This window comes from Neomonachus schauinslandi, chromosome 5 (genome assembly GCF_002201575.2).
Source record: "Neomonachus schauinslandi chromosome 5, ASM220157v2, whole genome shotgun sequence".
Classification (NCBI taxonomy): Eukaryota; Metazoa; Chordata; class Mammalia; order Carnivora; family Phocidae; genus Neomonachus; species Neomonachus schauinslandi.
In genome coordinates, this window is record NC_058407.1 from 158,131,899 (window position 1) to 158,152,026 (window position 20,128).

Below are 20,128 nucleotides of genomic sequence, written 5' to 3' on the forward strand. Positions count from 1 at the left end.
CAACTAGACAACACTCACATCAGTGTAGATAACCCAGAGCAGGAGACAAGAGAGAGATGCAGAGGGAGAGAGTAACACTAAACCGAACTTCAAATCCTAGCTCCAGTCTGAAATCTGACTCCAACCACAGAATCACTTCTGACTCAAGCCATAAATGGATTCCTGACCCACACTATGGACCTATTCATGATCCTGGCTGCTCACTGACCCCAGCCACATGCTGACCCCTAGCCCTGACCACAGACTAATCTTTGACCTTTGATCTGGGATTCTGGCCTTCTGGACCCCTCGCTCCCATCCACTGATACCCCACCCCATCCAGGAACTGGCATTTCCTGATTTCCAGCTGGTAAATTCAGCTCAAGTTGCTCAACAAATCTGGTCCTTCCTCTTTTTCATGGAACCGCACGCAGTGCAAGCTGGCAGTCCTCTTTTCTAACCAAAGAGAGCAGCAGTAGGAGAGGGTCCCTTTGACATCACCTGTGCTGCTTTGGATGTGACGGTGGTTTGGCAGCCATCTTGTGATCATGAGGGGACAAGCCTGGAGATGAAAGATAATGTCTGAATATGGCAGAATGGGAGAAGAAAAGAGCGTGGGTCCTTGATTACATTATCAAGTGATCAAATCAACCTCCAGATTCTTAAATAAACCGTAAACCTGCTTTTGTGTAAGCCACCACAGAGTTTCTTCTGCAGTCATAAAACAGCCTTAAAGATTGTGGTAGGTAGAATAATGAACCTCCAAAGATACTCACATCCTAATCCCTAGAAACTGTGAACATGTTATGTTACATTGCAAGGGAAAGTCAAGGTTGGAAGTGGAATCCAGACTGCTGGTGGACTGATTTTGCAATGGAAAGATTATCCTGGATTGTTTAGATGGGCCCAAGGCTCATATAATCACAAGGGTCTTTAAAAGTGAAAAGGGGATGTAGGAGAGTTAGTGTCAGAGAGAAATTTGAAGATACCAGGATGCTGGTTTTGAAGATGGAAGAAGGGAGCCATGAGCCAGGAATGTCGGTGACCACTCAAAGCTGGAAAAGTCAAGGAATAGATTCTTCCCTAGAGTCTCCAGAAGGAATGTGACCAATCAACCCAGCTGTGACCTTGATTTTTAGCTCAGTGAGACCAATTTTGATCTTCTGAGCCCCAGGACTGTAAGATAATACATTTTTGTTTCAAGCCACTAGATTTGTGGCGACTTGTTATGGCAGCAATAGGGAACTAGGCCATGGATATTTCCATGTGTCTGATTTGGGGTTCTGGACACATCCCAGCCCCGTCCCTATATCCCCATCCTCTTTCTCATGACTGGCACTCTGTCTCCACTTCCAGAGGATTCTATCAAAATGTCTGTCCACCCCCTACCTCCATACGCACCTAGCATCTCTTATTGAAGTGAATGTGGAGCAGGGAAGGCTTCGGAAGCTCTGAGGTTCCCATCTTGAGATCCTTAATAATTTTATCTGTGAATATGTGTTTTGTAAAGGAAGTCCAGTGGAACAGTGGAGCATGCACCAAGGGCTTGGAGCCTCAGCTCATATGTGGTTGCCCGCTTCCCTGGATCAGGTGCTTGGCCACCTGGTCCTCCAACCCCTGGCACTCTGGACCCTGCTCAATCTCCCCCTTTCCTCCGCTCCTCAGCAAGCATGCTGCCTTCTGCCCCTGGAAGGGGTCTGGGTGCAGGCATAAGGGAGGGTTGCGGTCAGCGTCTCACCTCATGGAATGTTGGGCTGGAGCATGATCGAGGCCATTCATGCCCCAGGTGTATGTGCTGGGTGGCCAGAGGCCACAACTCAGCCAAGTCAGCAGTCAAGCCTCTTGCCCACACTCCTTATCTGAATACCAAGAGTCACCATTTTGAATTCTTAATACTTTTTGAACTAGAAGACCTGCACTTTTATTTTGCTCTGAGCCCCTCAAATTATGTAACCAGTCCTGAAACAGGGTCATTCCTTGTCTCCAAGGCTGAGCCCACCCCTCTCTCTGGACCCCAAAATGCCACCATCCCCCTGTGTTCTCAGCTTCTTCCCTCTGCGGGCTTCTTCCCATCACTGCATGTCTCTGTTCAAGTCCCCTCCGTCCGCAAACAATCAGAGGTTCCCTCCACCACTCCTACTTCTCCCTCTCCCCAGCCACATTCTTGAAAGCTGTCTCCTCTCTGGCTCCACTTCCTCCCTGCACGCCCACTCCTCACCCTCTCTGTGTTGCCTGCACTTCTGCCATGAAACTGCTTTCACTGAGACCAGCCGCCATGTTCAGGTCTGTTTCAAGCCATACCTGTCAGCCCTTCCAGCTTCTCCTGCTACTGGCTGCTTGTTCCTGCTCCGGCTCCTTTCCTAGGGTCTTCTCCTCTGCCCTACCTCTTCTTTTTTTTATTACTTTTTTTTTTTTTTAAGGGAGGGAGGGGAGAGGAACAGAGAGAATCTCAAGCAGGCTCCATGCCCAGAGCCCCACACACAGCTCGATCTCACAACCCTGAGATCATGACCTGAGCCGGAATAAAGAGTAGGACGCTTAACCAACTGAGCAACCCAGGTGCCCCTCCACTGCCCTACCTTAAACATTGGGAGTCCTCACCACCCCTCCCCCCCACACCCACACTCCATGGGCAATCTCCTGTTTCCATTGCTGGGGAAGAAAACTTTTCTTATACTCTTCAAAGGTTCTTCTGGCTGGTCTAAGAATTAAATCGATATGAGACAGATTAATGGCAGGAAAAACCCCAAGTTTAATTAGGTACACATGGAGATGCAATAATAAAATTCAGACCCTAGAAATGACCAAAACCATGCACTTTTTATATGTTTAAAGAAACATAAATCTGTGAGGAGATGACAGGACAAAGAAAACGTGTTTGGGAGCTTCAATTAGTAAAGAGTTCTAAACAAAATTTGGGTTGGGGCAATCAATGAGTAAAAGTAACAGGGTTTGTTTATACATCCTTCTCGGCCCTGAATTTCCCACGTCTGGTGTTATCACATGGAGGGAACATTTCACATGGAAGATTTATTTCCTGCTTTCAGAGGGACAGAGGATGGGTCACATTGTCCTTTTTGCATGGGCTGTCTTACGTAACTTTAATTCAAAATAATATGCCAAAGTGACACATTTTGAGACAGCTTCCCTTGAACCCCATCACCATAGAGTTAACTACAACACTTAGGAAATTTGGATTGGAGTTTCATAAAGCAGGGAATGTGTGACCCAGCATCTAGCACAGTGGCTGGCACATAGAATGTGCTTGATAAACACTTATTGAATGAATGAATGAATGAATGAATGAATGATGTCTTCTAAATATATCTCCCCAGCCATGGTCTCTTGCCTGAACTCCAGGCCCATATAGCCATCTCAATTTTCACCTCCCACCCAGACACTTCCCACATCCTATACATCACTATCTAATGTGACATATATTATGACCTATCAGTCACTCCTTTATTTCTTACCAGGTCTCCCACATTTCCTCCACTAGAAAGTAGACTCCGTGGGGACAGAGATGTTTGTTCGATTGGTTCACTGCTATATCCCCAGGGCCCTAGAACAGTGTGTGGTACACAGTAGATGCTCAATAAATACTTTCTGAACAAGTAAATGGGTCTCCACACAGAGGTCCTCACATCCTAGATCAGTATATCCCAAACCGAGCTCTTCATCACTCTCCCCAAACCTCCTCCTTCTGGGTCTCAATTGCTAAAGCCAGAGAGTCGGCATCAGCCCTGGCTGCCCACTTCCTCCCTCCCTACTGAGATGCAGGCATGTGTGTCTCTTCCCTGCTCACAGTGCCTCCTGGCTCCTGTTAGGCAGAAGTGTGGGTCACATACGCTCAGGATAACCCAAGTATGGGACATTTACCCCAGGGCAACCCAGGTGGGGGACACCAACCCCTGGGGGGGGGGCCTAAGATGATTTTAGGTGTCACATGGGTGTGGCATAAAAGGGCAACAAACCAAGAAAGCAATTCCTTTTTCAATTCTCTTTCTCTTCTTCTGACTAGCCTTCCACAGGTTACAGCATCTCGCTAAGACTGAATAACTCAGTTTTGGTTTCATTGTTTTTGTTTTTACAGTTCCCTTCTATTTATGATAAAGGATTCTTGTTTGCCATTTGTGATGATGACAATGTTTCTTTTTTAAAATAAAATGATTTAAATAAAACAAGTAAGTCGATATGAAAACAAGTTTAAGTACATAAAGGTGGAGGAAGAGAGGTAAGCATGGAAGATATAAGCCATGGCAGTGTGGATGAGGGACAAAATTTGGAAGACACTGGTCTACAGGTCAGAGTCCAAAGCCCTTTGCAACCTGGAGCCTGGCTCCTTCTCTCCGTCTCTTCAGCCCATACTACACCCTAGACACCATGACCTGTCACCTCTGGATACCATGATCCCTGGACATTGTGACCTGTCACCTCTGGACAACGTGACCTGGTCATCCCTAGACACCTTGGCCTGGGCACCCTAGAATCTATGAGCTGGTGTGATGTTCTCATTAATGATAAGAAGTATAACTTCGGTCTTTGTTCTGCACAGAGCTGCTAAAACCCTTGGAATTTCCTAAGTGATCAGAGCAATATGTGTCTTTTGTTATGTTAATGAGGTGACCTTTGGGAAGTCCCTAGGTCACCTAAGGATGGGGGCTGGTTGCTGGGAGAACCAAACTTGTGATTAGGTTGAAAGTGTCAGTCCTGCCTCCTTGACCTCTGGGGAAGGGAGAGGGGCTGGAGATTGAGTTCAATCACCAAAGGCCTATGATTTAATCAATCACAACTATTTAACAAATAGTTAAATAGCCTCCATAAAATCCCAAAAGGACAAAGTTCGGGGGCCTTCTGGGTTGGCGAACATGGAGGGGCTGGGAGAATGGTGAGCTCTAGTGAAGCCCGGAAGCTCTGAGCTCTTTCTCCATATCTTGTCCAAGAACCCCGTTCCTGGGTTATATCCCTTCATACTAAACGAGCAATCTAGGAAGTAGCATGTTTCCCTGAGTTCTGTGAGCCGATCTAGCAAATTGATCAAACCCAAGGAGGGGATGCTGGGACCTCTGATCTATTCCTTTTGGGCCAGAAGCACAGGAGACAAGCCAGACTTGAGATTGGCATCCGAAATGGGGTGGGGCAATCTTGTAGGACCGAGCCCTCAACCTGTGGGATCTGATGCACCTCCGGGTAGGTAGTGTCAGAATTGAGTTAACTGCTTAGTGGTGTGGAGATATGCACACACATCGAAATTAGTGTCAGACTCATACCTGGACCCCTCTAGACACGAAGACCTGGGGACCACCAGCCAACATGACCCAGCCACTGACAGACACCATGACCAGATTCCAGAGGTTGGGCCTTCCAGTCTGAAGGAATCATTTGAGTACCTTGATCCATCCGTGCCTGAAAGTATATTCTTGAATTAAAAAAAAAAAAATTTTATGAGCCAGTAAGCCCATTTAGAAAAGCAGTTTCTGTTACTTGCAACCACAAGGCTCTTGGTTGAAAGAGCTTATTTTTTTATTGAGATTGAATTCACATCACATAAAATTCCCCATTTTAATCATTTAAAAATATACAATTTAGTGGGTTTTAGTATATTCACAATGTTGTACACCCATCACCACTATCTAATTCCATCACCACTCACCAGCCCCCTCACAAAAAAAACCTTAACCCATCAGCAGTCACTCCCAAGTTCCCCTCCCCCAGCCTCCCAGCAATTAATGAAATATGCCCAGTTTCAGTGGACATTTCCCTGTGAGCCTGTCCCTAAACACAGGGCAGAATTGTTCTTTCTTCAGCACACATCCCTTTATTATCACCTATTGTAATTGTCAATTTTATTTTTTGTATTTGATAATGGAATATTTCAAGCATACAGGAAGTCACTGTTGGTGTGTCTCTCCTACCTGACACGCTGAGGACAGGGACTAGAATCTATTTCCTCTTGTGGAAATACCTGGACCCCTCTAGACACGAAGACCTGGGGACCACCAGCCAACATGACCCAGCCACTGACAGACACCATGACCTGGGCATTTTCTAAATGCCCCCAGTCCAAGGCCTGGCCCAGACGAAACATTCAGTGGAGACACAAGACACAACAAAGAGTGAATAAGGGCTCACTCTAAACTTCCCAGACCCATGCCAGGCCAAGACATGAAGATGCTGATCAGCATTTGCTGACTGGCTGATTGACCTCTCCAGTGAACACTTCCACCATGGAAGTGCCTTGTTTGTGTAAGATGGGGGTGGAGGGGTGGGGGGGTTGGGGGGGTAGAGAGACTATGCTTTAGCTGAACAGATCACCTCCCACACGCTGACATTTAATTAACCCAAACTAAACTTGCAGGTGGTTGCCGTGTCTGGGTACCCCCCAAAATTTCCCCTAGCTGCACCCACTTCAGATGCTAAGAGGTGGCCTATGGGGAGGGAGAGTGAACCAGTGACCGTGGGCACGTTGGCTTACCTCCTCTGGGTCTCAGTTGTCCCATATGTACAAGGAGGTTAAAAATAGCAAGTACCTCCTAGGGTCATCTGAGGATTAAATGAGTGAAGACCTGTACTGTACTTAATGCTGGCTCATTTAAGAAGTCTGTTAAACAGGATGCTTTGGCTGGCTTAACCAAGAAGTGCGTGAGATCCCTAAAACCACTGCACATGCTATTTCCTTTGCTTGGAAAGAACTCCTTTCTACCCCTCACTCCCTCCATTACGTTTCCACTGAGATGCCGCCTCCTCCAGGAAGTCCTCCAGCTCCCCAGACCTTGGTAAGGTGCCCCCTCCTCTGGGCTCCTCGGCATCTGTGCTTCCCCATCAGCACAGGAAGGGATGGCCTGAGACACCCCCGGGTGCCCCGGGTCCATCACAGGGCGGGTGCTGAGTTAATGAAAGGACAAAGCAGAACACCCATTAAAGGATGAGCAAGCAGTTTTGTTCTCGTCCTTGGCCCATCTAACTGGGACATCTGGCCTGCCCTGGGTGCCAGGGCTCTGGCTCCGTCCTCCATGTGTCCCTAGAAAGAGAAGGTTGTGGATCAGTGACGTGTGCCAAGGCCGGCTCACACCAGCTCCTGAGGGTAGATTGTGTGCATCTCCTCTCAGCTCTGCACTTGGTGGCATCAGGTTGGTAGCTTGAAATTGGCCGTTGTGGACGTATGCCCGCCCCAGAGAGCAGCAAACACCGCATACCAGGCTTTTGGTTTTTGTTTCTGGGTGCTTGGCTTAGCAGCCCACTGCCAGCTGGGATTTGGCAGGCCAAGAGCATGCTTGTTTTGATCTGCCCAGGACATGCTTCTCCTCCCTTCCCCCCCTACCGCCCAGTTTTGTGCACGGAGCTCCTTCTGCCTGGGCCAATCTTCCCACGGCGAACCACAGCTCCTGCGTGGACCTTGACCTTTTTGTAGGACAAACCCTGGGCTTATTCCTCTCCCTCTTTCCCTGCCTCACTGCACCCAGCCCAGCGTGCAAGCTGCAGCTGTCAGTAAATGCTTGTTGATTGACTGATAGACTGTTTTGGATAAACATTTCTGCAAGTTTGACCTTTCCTCCATGTCAATGCGGGGAAACCACAGCCGCCTGAACTTTCAGTAAAGAGGAGCCTCTTTGAGGAAGGGAGTCTTTGCAGAAACTCACTGAAGCTGCCTGGAAGCCTAGTCATTGCTGCCCTTCCTCCCTGTGTGTGCAGCCTCTTGGAAGACCTAGGTGGCTCTGGGGCATGGCTCTCTCGGCTGTAAGACCGGGACGGGGGAGGAGGAGGTTCGGGACTTTGGGGCAGAGGCTCTTGATGGGGCAGGAGGCCCTGAGAGGCCTGGGGCAAGGGGGGGCTTGCAGACGTATACCAGCACACGTGCCGTTGTGCGTAGGTCTGCAAATGCACGTGGCATTTGTCACTTGGGTCACGGTCTGGTTTCAGATGGAGGCTCGGGGATCCTCGGAACACAGAGGGTGCTGAAAACTGTCCCCTGCATTCCAGTCACCTCTTGCCAATATCCAGGTTGTGCTCACACGCGTGCAAGTGTGCATCGGGGGCCTCCTCATGCATCGGACTCAGCTCTGCACCTGACCTACAGTGAATGCTCGCCTGCTAGGACCTATAGAATGTGACCGTTGTACGTGTGTATCTATGCACCCATGTACCCTGCTTAACTACATGCACCGAGGGCGTAGCAGCTCTGCTTTCTTCCCTGCGATCTCCCCAGCACTGTGTCTGGCACATAGTAGGTGCTCAGTAAGTATTTGCTCAGATGCAAGTGCGCACAGGTACACATACATACACTGGCGCTTGCACGACAATGTGCGTGCACTTGCACACGTGTGAACTTGGATGAACGGTGGTGTTGCATGCTTTCTATGCAGGCGTGCAAACGGGGACGTGCACGCTTGTGTGTGAACGTGTTTGAAGAGCGTGCGTGAGCCAGCAGGGGACATCCTCGCTGGCCCCCGTGAGCACGCGTGAGAAACCTCATGCTAGTGGGAATCTATGCTTCTGAGCATGCGTTGGGTGTGCACGTGAGTGAGTGAGCCAGGGTGTGCTTTCAGATGCGCAGGCACGGATGCGGGATATGTTCATACAGGGTCATGCACGGACATTTGTAATAAAGATCACCGTGTGGTGGTTAACAGCTCCAGCTCTGGAACCCAACCAGCCAGGTGGGAATTCCGGTTTCATGTCCTCCTATCTGCACAACAACAGACACATAACTTAAATTCTTTGTGCCTCTGTTTCTTTATCTGTGAGGCGGGGGTACTAGTAGAAGCTGCTTCCTAGAGCTGGTTTGGGGACTCAGTAAGGGACCAACACCTGGCACACAGCAGTGCTCAGTCATGCCACCTGCTGTTGTTTTTATTTGTGTGTTGCACACACCTGTATGTGCACATCCGTGTCCCCAACACGCCCCCCTGCCCCGGCCCTAGAGAAATAAGGACCCTCTCTGCTGGGCACCAAGATTCACTTGTGAGTTACTGGGAAATAAGCAGGCTCACAGGCTAAGACGACTGGAGGTGGGGGGCATTGCAGCCCCCATCCCCTCAGCCGTCCTTCTTCCCCACTCACTAAGGAGGACCTGGGCTCTCCTTGGTCACCTGACTCCAGCTCCCCAGCCTGGGACAGACCAGTCTTTGCCAGGCCTGCTCTCTGGGGTCTGGAGAGGCAGAAATGAGATGATGGGTGATGAGCTCACTTCAAAGAATAGGCAGTCCCAGGATGTGTCCACCGTCAGTCCCTTTGGCGGTCAAATTCCCATAAATGCCTATAAAACAGAAAGAGCCTGGTGCCTTTGAAGCATCTAAAATGAGCTATAATGTGCACAAAGGCGATGTGGCTCCTAGGAAGGTGAGCGATTCAAGAGGATGGGGCTCTGGGAGGGGCTGGAGGACGGAGGACCCCGAGGCGAATTCCCTCGCATCGTGTTTCTTGAGTATCAGCACTGTTCGAGGCGCTGGGGGCTATGACACAGGTCCCTGCCCGTGTGGAGCGTGAGGTCAAGTATAGAAGCACCGATAACACACGATGAGGGAAGCAGGAGCCCGGAGGAGAGACAACTCACCCAGATTGGGGGCATCACAGAAAGCTTCCTGTAGGAGGTGGCCATCTCCATTGACATCTGAAGGACCAGGACAGACAGCCAAGAGGTGCACACGGTGTGACGTGGGGTGGCACTGGGTGGGGTGGGGAATGGAGGGGAAAGAGCTGTAGGGGGAGCTCAGGGAGGGCCTGGCCCAGGAGGGGACATTTTGAACACAGGCTGAATGAAGAAAGGGAGCCATGCAGGTACCTGGAGGGGTGAGGGGAAAGGGGCGTGTTCTAGAGAGAGGGAACCGTGCAACAGAAGAAAAAGGGGCAGGTCAGTGGGCTGCAGGGGAGAGCACGAGCATGGGTTCTGAGGGGGTGGGGGCCGGGAGGGACTCGCTGGCCACAGTGAGGACTCCGGGTTTATTCTAGAATGATAGGGAGGCTTTAGAGGTTTTGTTTTAAAACGCTCTGCTGCAGCGAGGAGAACGGGATGCTTTCAGAGGCCCAGAGATGGAAGTGGGGAATTGTCAGCCTGCCGTAATCCTCCAGGTGAAGGATGCTGGGGGCCATGGCACCGTGGATTCTGAGCAAGCTTTGAAGGCAGAACGGGCAGGCTTCCTAAGGGTGGGAAGGATGAGCCAGCACTGTGGCCATGCTGGGGACCCAGCCTCTCTGGCCCGACCCCAGAGGCTCATCACCGTGACCTCTGCTGTGTGCTGAGCCCCTGCTCTGCCAGGCACAGTGACCTCACTGCATCCCTTGTGCAGTGGGTCTCCCCAGCTGCATTCAGCAGGTGGGGGTGCAGAGACTCAGAGGGGAAGGGCCTCGCCAGGGTCAGGCAGCCCTAAGGGTTGGGGTCGTGCACCCCTCCACCACAACACCAAACTAGGGTCCAGGGACCAACGGCCATCACAACTGGGAAGAGGTGCTGTTGGCATCTAATGCGTGGAGCCCCAGATGCTTATTCAACATCCTCCCACGCACACAGGAAGGGAAGTGACCTGTGCCAAGGTCCCAAGGTGGGAGCAGGCAGAGGTGGTGGCCATTTTCCCCGTGACAGAGGCTGGTTCCTGGAAAACTGAACATGACATCCTTGTGGCTTTTCTTCTCCTTTTCAATCAGCCCAAGCATCTGAGTCAAGACCCCTCCTCTGCATAGGGTCTCCAAGGGCCAGACATGTCCCCAGCCCAGTAACCTGCCGAGAACCTTCCATGGCTTCCACCGCCCATGGGGTGGGGTCCTGGTCCTGCTCCTCTGCAAGGAAGCTCCTCCGAGCTCTGGACACCACTGGCCCCTCCAGGCTATAGCCTCACCACTTCCCTCTTGCTGCAGCCTCCTCTGCCCAGTCCACCCACACCAGGGGGTCACTCTTTCCCCGAATAGGCCGTAAGATCACACTCCCAAGTCTCTGGCTCACCAGCAGCGGACTTGAGGCTTTGTTGGTTCTCTCCAGGCTATGCTTCCTTCCTCTTTCAGTCTGTTTTTATCACGATGATTTCCTTTCTTTTACTTTCTTCTATGTTTATCTTGCTGCTCTTTTTCTCACTTCTTGAGAGGGGTGTTCAGAACATTCCTTTTTCGTTTTTCTTCTTTCCTCATTTAGAGATTCTAAGGCTACAAATTTTCCTCTAAGTATTATTTTAGCTGCACCCATAAGTTTTGATATGCACTTTTAATGTCATTCAGTTCAAAATTTTTTCTAACTTTTCCACTCTGGTTTCTCTCATTGTCCCTTAGGTTATTTAAAAGTGTATTTCTTGGTCTCACCAGTCATGTTTTTGTTTTTTTTGTTTTTTTTTTAAGATTTTGTTTATTTGAGGGAGAGAGACAGAGGGAAAGCACAGAGGGAGACAGCAGACTCCTCACTGAGTGGAGAGCCCGACGTGGGGCTTGATCCCAGGACCCTGAGATCATGACCTGAGCTGAAGGAAGACGCTTAACCAACTGAGCCACCCAGGTGCCCCAAACCCAGTGATGTTTTTGAAAAACTTTGGAATGGCCACTTCTATCTTTCCAATGTGAAGAACTGCTCTTCATCCTTCCAAGTCCAGTTTGAGTGATCCCTCATCTGTGAAGCCTTCCCTGGACACTCCCTCCACACCACTTCAGACATATAATTAGTAGTTGCTTCCTGTCTGCTCCCACGGCCCTTTGTACAGACCATCATTGTCACACTGGCAGGCACACAGTGGTGTATCTGTCAAGACCTTTTTGGTTTCAAGTGAAAGAAAACGAATCCAAACAGGCTGAAACCAAAAGGGAACTTATTTCCTCATTTCACTAAAAATCTGGCTTTCAGGCACAACTGGATCAAGGGGTCCTGATGCTTGATGATTCAATTCATGTCATGAGTCACTTCCTGTATGTTGATTCTATTCCATTCTGAGGCAAGTTCCTCCACTGTGGCATGAGATATATAAAGTAGCTTCAGATGGCATATCCTCTCTGCTCCGAGTCCAGTCTTTGCCCCAATCATCCCATCCAAAGTTCTCATTGGTTCTGACTGGATTAATTCATATGGCCTGCAGAATATAGTGGATTGGCTTCTGGCAGGGTCATGTGCTGCCCTGGGGAAGAAACTGAGCATGGAGGAGGGGTGACATCCCAGAAAAAAATCAGGATACAATTACCAGGATACAATTCTAGCATTTCCAATGTTGGAAAGCCCAAAATGAGGCAATGCTCTTATTCCTAACAACAACAACTAAAAGTCACTCTTACACTTGCCACATGCCATTATCCCAAGTGCCTTATTTTTAGTCCTGTGTATCCCTTCCCCACTGGACTTGGGACCTTCAACAGTAAAGAGAAGTTCTGTTCTATTTACCGAGAAAGATCGGAGGACACAGCGGAGAGAGGGGGGATGAGCAACTCCTCCTCGACCATCATCAGCCCACCCTCTGGACCTCGGAGGCTGGCACCCTGAGGCCAGGGCTTCGGCCCCAGAATCCCCCCAGAGGGAGCTCAGCAGAGGCCCCCGATGTGTGCAGTCACTCTCTGTCTTAGTCAGCTCGGGCTGCTATAACAAAACACCACAGACATCATGGCTTCAACAACGGACATTTCTTTCTCACAGTGTGGGAGGCAGGAAAGTCCAAGGCGAGGTGCTGGCTGATTCAGTTCCTGGTGAGAACCCGCTCCCTCGCTTATAGACGGCCACTTTCTTGCTGTATCTTCACACGTTATTTCCTCCAAGCTCCCCAGCATCTCTTCTAATAAGGACACTAATCCAATTCTCAATGACTTCCTTAGTGGCCCCATCTCCAAATACAGTTACACCTGAGTGAGGGCTTCAATGTAGGAATTTTCGGCGGGACACGAACGTTCAGTCCATAGGGCTCACCTTCCAGGGTAAACCCTCCCACATCTTTCCAGAAATCAGAGTCACACAGACACTCAGGATGAAAGGAGCCTTCATGGCCCTGTGGTCCAACCACACGCTCAATCAATCCAACCATATACCCACATCAACAGGTGGCCAAGCCTTGGTTTGCATACCACCAGAGACAGGAAGCTCACTATCCCCCAGTGAGACAACTCTGATGGCACTGGTCTGAACCTAAAGGTCAGCTCTCAAGTCTCCCATCCTGGATCTTCTCTTCTTCACGCTAAATACCTCGGCTCGCTCATGGTTTGCAGACCCTCTCCACACTCCCTCCCCCTGTCTTCTCGGTTCCCTCTTCTGAATATATCCCAGTTTACCAACATTCTTAAAATGAGGGCCCGGGGCACCTGGATGGCTCAGTTGGTTAAGCGTCCAAGCTCTTGGTTTGAGCTCAGGTCATGGTCTCAGGGTCATGGGATCGAGCCCCACGTTGGGCACCATGCTCAGCAGGGAGTCTGCTTGGGGTTCTTTCCCTCTCCCTCTGCCACTCCTCTTGCCTGAATGCTCTCTCTCTCTCTTTCTAAAATAAATAAATCTTTTTTAAAAAAAATGAAGGGGGGCACTTGGGTGGCTCAGTTGGTTAAGCGACTGCCTTCGGCTCAGGTCATGATCCTAGAGTCCTGGGATCGAGTCCCGCATCGGGCTCCCTGCTCAGCGAGGAGCCTGCTTCTCCCTCTAACCCTCCCCCCTCTCATGTACTCTCTCTCTCTCATTTTTGCTCTCTCAAATAAATAAATAAATCTTTAAAAAAAAAAAATAAAAATAAAAAATAAAAATTAAAAAAATGAAGGCCCAGAACTGGACATAGGCTGCTGGTGTGGCCATTGCAGTGAGGATAACCTCCTTTGTTCTAGGCATCACACTTCTATGAAGGCAGCCCTAGGGAGCTTCAAGTTTCTTTGGGCCGTGACCACACTCTTGAGTCTGAGAAAAGCCCCCAAACACATGTTACTTCAGTGATTCTAATCCTCATACCTGTGAAATTGACCATTTGACCTAAAGTAAAGCCACGACCCTCATCCTAGGTCAGTGTGTTTGGAAGGACCCCTACTCACAACTCCATAGATTTTTAATGCCTTCCCTCCTTGCTGTACCCTTCTCCCCAGCACACAGGTGCATTGTGACCTTCCTTTTGTTAATTTCCAAAATGGAATAGCTTTATTATTGTTCTCAGATTCCAGAAGTAATATATCACTTAAAGAATCAATACAGGAAAGTACAAAAAAATTAGAAATAAAAACACCCATGACCTAGAAGTAACCCCATTAACACTTGGAGCCAGACTGTCCACATTCCAATCCTGCCTCCAATTACTATGATCTACGCTCGTTGGCAAGTTGCTTAATCTCTTGCCCCTCTGTCTCCTCTGATATAAAATGTGGATATTAAAACGTGGTCATGATAGCTTTACACAGTGCCTGTGAGATGGTAAACTCCTTAAAAATGTAAACAATTCTGTTATCTTTGTTATGAATAATTGTATTCACCAGGGCCCTGTTTCTCTGGAGAGTCCTGACTAATACAGATAAATCTGTCTTAGTCTGCTCAGGCTGCCACAACCAAATACCCTAGACTGGTGGCTTACACAGCAGAAATTTATGTCCTTGGAGTTCCAGAGGCCGGGAATCTCAGATCACAGACTCCCATGGTCGGTCTCCCGTGAAGGCCCTCTTCTTTCTTGCTGAGTCTGCACGTGGTGCAAAGAGAAAACCCTGGTGTCTCTTCTGGTTCTTAGAAGACCATGGTCCTATTGGATCAAGCCTCTAACTTTATGATTTTATTTAACTTTACCCCCGAAAGGCCCTGTCTCCAGATAGTATCACATTGGGAGTTAGGGCTTCAACACACGTATTTTGGGGGATGGCGGTGGGGGACCCAGTTCTGTCTGTAGCAGTAATATTAGTTTATGTAGAGGCTATTGGCTTTGCATGGAATGACCCAGCTCCACACTGCCTTCTTTTTGTGATAGCCACAGAGGTGAGCTGCATTTCCCCGAAGGCTCTTTCCCTCTGGCCACAGGGACTGGTCCAGGGATTGCCAGGTAACTCATGCTGAGCCACCATTGACCACAGATCCATGTGCAGACTGGCTCGAGAGGCAATCCAAATCAACCCAATAATCCCCTGGGATTTTTCTGGCCGGAGTCCGTGGGAAGCACTGTTTTCCACTCCCACTGCCGAGCTGATGAGCTGGGAGTTCTGTTGAGCCCCTGTGGCAACCCGGAGCAGCTCCACCTTCTCTGCAGTAAATTCCCATTTTTGCTAAGCTTGCTTGATTTGGTTTTCTGGGACCGCAGCTGAAATAATCATGTTAGTTATGGGCACTGAGTAATAAAATGTGTTTACTTTATTTTCTGGGATATGACAGCGATTTTTAGTTGCCTGCCCAGGATCAGTTCTATCCTTCTTCCTTGGTAACACACCCTGACGGCCGTCTAGCCATCGGTCAGGATTATATCTACATCGCTACCCACCTCTGTGTCTACACCCACATGCGTATCTAATTCTGCATCTGCAATTATGAGTTCAGATGTGGGTTCAGTTGCACATACAGAGTCTCAAGTTGGCAGTGACCTAAATAAGAGAGGTTCCTCTCCCATGTCACAGTGTAGAGGTAGGTGCCCAGGGCTGAGTCACCCAGGGACCCACGCTTGCTGCTCTGTCCTCCCTAGGATTTGCCTTTGTCTGCGTTGTCCAACATGCCCACCACCATGCCTGTGTTCCAGGCAGCAGGAAAATGTACTTTATCTATTTGATTTATTTTATCTTATTATTTTATTTTACTATTATTTAGTGGCTTTAAACAACCATTTTTGCCACAGTCATCATGGATTCTATGGGTCAGGCATTTGGACAGGATGCAGCAAGGATGGTTTATCTCTGCTCTATGGTGTCCGGGACCTCAGCTGGGGAGATTGGAAGGCTGGGGGTGAGTTAACAGCTGGAGGCTGGAATCATCTGATAGCTCATTCACCTGCTTGTCTGGCACCTGGGTGGAGGCGACTCCAAGACCAGGACAGCTGAGCAGCGAACCTGCCATGACTTCTCTGAGTGGCTTGGGCTTCCTCACAGCATGGCTGTCTCAGGGCATGGACGTATTGCATGGCAGCTCAGGACACCCAGCAGGGGTTCTGGTGTGTTTGTTTGTTTGTTGTGAGAGGGGGAGAGGGTCCGAGAGAGAGAATCTTAAGCAGGCTCCACACCCAGCACGGGGCCAATGCAGAGCTCGATCTCACAACCCTGACATCATGACCTGAGCCAAAATCAAGAGTCAGACATTTAACCTACTGAGCCACCCAGGTACCCCTGTTTGTTTTTAAACTTAAAAATATTTTAAAGTATAAAGCACCTCCTTATAAAGGTATGACTCCGAAACTGTACATGGCACTTCTACTCCCATGCCCTGATTTTCTCACTTGATGTATTACACCTTTTGATTTTAAATAATAAGGGCTATCTATTTCTACTGTCACCAGTGTTTGTGGATAAATTATCCATTTTTAATATCTGCAGAGTATTCCATTTTATGGATGTTTTATAAATTATTAATTCAACCCTCTTTTCTGGTTCATTTCGACTTTGTCAGTATTTCTCATTGTATTTGGCATAACTTGCTTCACCAGTTTGGATATACAAATAAACTGTTTTCTCTTTATGAGAGTCATTCAAGCTCCTTGTGTGGTTGGAAGTCACATTCAGATGCTGCCACAGAGGCCAGCTCTGGTGGCTGAAACGCTTCAGGGTTTATTTTCCTGTGTAATGTGAAGCCTGGAGGCAAGAAGATGCCGACATGGGTGCATGGCCTGTGATATTAAGGCCAAGTTCTCTGTGATTCTCTTGGTCTTTTCTTTTGGTCCCCAAACAGCTGCTTGAGCTCCAGCCATCACATCTACACTTTAGGCAAGAGAAAGGAAGAAAGGAAATAAGGGAGGGGCCAAAGGGTGCTCTCAGGAGTTCTGTCTGAACACTCCCATCACTAGCTGCAAAGGAGGCTGGGAAGTGGTCTGTTAGCTGGGTATGTCGATGTCCAGAATTATACCTCACTTCTGATCTGAGGACGAAGGGCAGGATGGAAGATTGGAGCCAATTGGTGGTCGCTGCCATTTGTTTTGTAGTAGGTATTGGAGCCTCACGCTTATCCTGTAAGCTCTACATACTGAGGCATTCCTCCTGCAAATACCATCAACCCTCTGCCCAAGGGTTTATTTTTGGCTGCGGGTGCACATGGCTGGCTATCTGGAAGTGCCAGAGTTATGCCCCTGGAAGTGGCCCTCTATTCATGACAGTTGGGGTCTGAGGTCTTAGTGAAGAAATACCCCAGTTTCCTTGTTCGGTATGTGGGACAATTTGGAAGAATGTTCTACACTGTCTCCCAGAGTCCTTGGTGGGATTATTAGGCTCCAGTCGCCTACAGCAGTAATCTCCTCTTTAAAGCACCCTTATTGGCTTCCTTCCCTGTCCTGCCTCACTTCCCTCCTCCCCTACAAGTGTTACTGAGATCACCTTCCAAATCCACTACTTGCACTTAAATCCTTATCTTATAAATTGTTTCTGGGGAACCCAACCAAGACACCCCTCATCCTCAAACAGCAGTCAGTGTAATCAATGGCTGGGGGATCTGATCAGCTCATCAGGGAGCTTAATTTGGGGACTAGATTTACAAAATCCTAAGACATTCTTACTGTCTTTTTGAATAACACAGCTACTGGTCCAGAGCCTGATACAAACCAGAGTCTTTAAAGTAGGATGATCATATCCCTTCTGTGTTATTCATAACTGAGGATACTATTTATTCATTTTCCTTTATATTCAGCCATTGCTCTTGAAATGAACCCACTGTATCAAGATAACTGAGTGAAAAGGGGGTTCCCAATCTCAGCCACATGTGGTCCTGTCATGACCCTCTAGATGTTGCTTTCCTTTCAGGTGACTTTCTAGGGAAATACCTCCTGCCCTGCTTTGGCTGTGACCCTTAGCAGACCGTTTGATCCATCCGAGGAGCCCCACAATATTGGACCTCAAAAGGGAATGGATGAGGAAGGAGGGGTCTGAAAGAAATTTTAAAAGACCTAAATAAGTGGAGAGCTAGTCCATGTGAATGAATTGGAAGACACAGTATTTTTAAAATAGCAAATCTCCCCAAATTGATCTGTAGATTCGGCACAATCCTTGTCAAATTCTTAGCAGGTATTTTCACAGAAATTAATAAGCTAATCCTAAAATTTTTATGGAAATGCAAAAGACCCAGAATAGCCAAAACAATTCTAGAAAAACAGAACAAAGTTCAATGACTTTCATTTCCCAATTTCAAAACTTACTATGAAGCTATAATTAAGACAATGTGGTAATGGCTTATGGATAGAATTAAAACAAGGAAACAAAACAGAGAGTCCAGAAATAAACTCACATATTTAGAGTCAATTAATTTTCAAAATAAGTGCCAAGGTAATTCAGTGGGGGAGAGGATAATCTTTTCAAATATCACGCTGGGACAATTGGATAGCCACAAGCAAAAAGATAAGTTTAGATCATTATCTCACACCATACACAAAAATTAGCTCAAAATAAATCATATTCTGAACATAAGAACTAAAACAATAAAACTGATAGAAGAAAACATAAAAGTGATCTTTGATATCTCGAGTTAGGCATAGTGTTCTTAGATATGACACCAGAAGTGCAATTCACATACACACACACACACACACATGCACACACACACAGATTGGTAAATTAGACTTCGATAAATGTAGGGAACTCCAACAATTAGTCTTTCCACTGAAGCAACAATTAAGCTGGCAAAAGCAGTCAGAATCAGCTTCTTTGGCACTCTGGAATCTGATCAAAGCCATACGGCAACCAGGGGAGTGCTTAATGAAGACGGAAACTGCTAATCTTCAGTAAAAAAAAAAAAAAAAAGTGTTGTAGCATTTTTGCTCATCCGTCTGCCATCTCTCATTCCCCAAATCAGTGGTGGCTATGGAACAGTAGCTACATTTTTGGTGCCACTTGCTGGTATCAGAAAGGGCAATGCAGATCTAGTTTTCAAAAAATTATAGTTGTGCATTTTGACCTGTCTGGTAGTTTCCTGAGGTATCAGCTCAGGCATTTGTTTTGTCTCCACTGAAATTCTCTCAGGACTGGAGCTGCTTCCCAGATGGTAGCTGTAGAAATAATTTAAAGACATATACTACCCAACTGGAGCATGGGATGATGGACAGAGCAAACAGCAGATTGACAAAAAAAACCTGGAAAGGAGGAGACTGAGGAGGAAAATACAAGGTCTTTGAAGGGCTTCCACATATATGAGGGAATCTGGAGTGTAATGCATATGCCCAGCACTGAATGCATGAAAAGAAAAAAGAATCTGAGAGGACCCTAGGTTTATACCCCTGGCTGATCTTTGAGCTCTTCACAAACAGGTGAAAAGCTAAGACAGAGTTGTAGTCAGCTTGCCTAAGTATTAAGAAACATCCCGGCTCAGAGCCAATCTATAAAGATTGAGAAAATGTTTTTGTTCTATTTTCATTTTGGCTCCAGGTATTTATGGACATCTCTATCAGATCACTGGCTGACTGCTGAGATAATGGAACAGAGACTTCAATGAACATACATGACAAGGAATACAGTATTTGCAAAAATAGATCAGAAAAGTCACTAAACAAATGGGTGGTTGTGTCTCACAGCAAGCAACAAAATCAGTCCCTGCTGGGGCAGAAGGGCAGGGGAAAATCTGATTTCCGGAGTAATCACATTATAATATTCAAAATGTCCAGTTTTCAACAAAAACATATAAGGCATACAAAGAAATAGGAATGCATGGTGCATTCACAAGGGAAGAAAAAAAATAAAGAAATTGACAGAACTGTCCCTAAGGAAGTCCATGCATTGGACTTACTAGACAAAGATTTTAAGCCAGTTGTCTTAAATATACTCAAAGAGCTAAAGAAAACCATGGATGAAGAACTAAGGAAAACCAGAATGATGCATGAACAAATAGAGAATATCAATAAAGAGATAGAAATTATATAAAAGAATCAAATAGAAATTCTGCAGCTGAAAAGCAAATACTGAAATAAAAAATTTACCGTAGGAGTTCAACATCAGATTTAATGCAGGCAGTTGAAAGAATCGATGACTGGAAGATAATAAATGGAAATTACCCAATTGGAAGTGCATAAAGCAAAAAGAGTGGAGAAAAATTAACAGAACCTAAGGGACTGGTGGGATACTATTAAGTATGTCA